General features: G+C 33.7%; 1 long non-coding RNA gene across 2 annotated transcripts; it reads left to right on the top strand.

Annotated features, from left to right (window-relative positions):
- Positions 1–417: 417 nt before the first annotated feature.
- Positions 418–925, top strand: LOC109593271 (uncharacterized). Of its 2 annotated transcripts, none has more exons than XR_002190856.1 (3): positions 418–587; positions 760–837; positions 886–925. It is a non-coding gene; the product is annotated as an uncharacterized LOC109593271 (long non-coding RNA). The 2 variants fall into 2 exon arrangements; XR_002190855.1 differs by having other exon boundaries at positions 418–591.
- Positions 926–1,270: the final 345 nt, after the last annotated feature.

The raw sequence follows: 1,270 nt of genomic DNA, 5'->3' as shown, positions 1-1,270 counted from the left end.
GGTAGCCATTGGGTATGTGCCTGTTTGATGTAAGAGTTATTCGTGATTCAATGATACCATAATGATACAATGAGTCAATGTTTGAAAGATTATAAATGAGAATATGTATACAGTACCTTCATAAATTTAAATCTATAGCTATTATTATATTTAATATAATCAATAAATTCTTTAAAATTGGTATACTGAAACCTAAATAAATTAATAAGTTTTAATATTCTACGGTTGATAACAAACAGTGTACAGTATACATGTACATGTACATGTATAGTATCAGCATGGAGTACATGTACATTTATGTTTATTGCATTTACATGTAAATGTTGCTACATGTACAGTGTGCAAGTGTCATATTTATTGGCTCAATTGTATGTACATGTATGACTATAATATACATGTGGAGGTTCACAAATTCACTGGTATATACTGTACATGTATTCTCTTAACTCTTATTGACTCACAGATTGATAAAGGAGTGTACATATCAAGGAAGCTATTGTTTGCTGGTATGCTGTTGAGAGTCAGTGGATTGTGGACTAAAGGGGAAACTGTCAAGAGTGGAGTGCATGGTGACTGGCTCTACCAGTGTGGGTGAGAGGTTGATTAATAGTTATGATTATTTTACTGTGCATGTATGTACATACAGTATGTATATTACACACTGTTACTTTTGTAGACCTGTTTGATGCATGACATTATAATTCATTGACATTATTATTTTGCATGTACATATACAATTACAATTTTACATGTCTGTAGATTGTGTTTAGATCAGCCTCATTGCAATTCTTCCTATTCATGCAAGTCAGTTCAGAGATATGGAGTTTGATCCCAATGGTCAGTTACTGTATCCTCATTGTGCTAGTACATATTACTAGTGTTTAGGTGATACTTACTTTGATGAAGCAGTTGATGGTTTTTGAAGAAGGATCTCTTCTCCGTTTGGAAGGTACAGTACATGCAGTGTGTGTATTGATGGACACATTCATTGCACATGAACATTCTCCTATTATGTTGTACATGTTCTTATCACTGTATTTCATGAGTTTTGCTTTAAGCATAATAACATAATTCACATTCTCTCTACAAATAAATGTATAATTCTTTGTCTTTGTCTCTCTCTCTCCCTCTCTCTCCCCCCTCTCTCCCTCTTTTAGGTGTGATTCCATTGATAAACTCCGTAAAAAGTGTGAGACCATTGATTGAGAGATACAGGACTCACAACAGTTCAAGGACATCTACCAGTTTACGTTTGATGTTGCCAAAAACT

The sequence above is a fragment of the Amphimedon queenslandica genome, unplaced genomic scaffold, assembly GCF_000090795.2.
Source record: "Amphimedon queenslandica unplaced genomic scaffold, v1.1 AMPQUscaffold_2236_Cont25761, whole genome shotgun sequence".
In the NCBI taxonomy this organism is placed as follows: Eukaryota; Metazoa; Porifera; class Demospongiae; order Haplosclerida; family Niphatidae; genus Amphimedon; species Amphimedon queenslandica.
The sequence above is the reverse complement of the archived record's forward strand: the minus strand, read 5'-3'. Positions and strand labels throughout refer to the sequence as shown.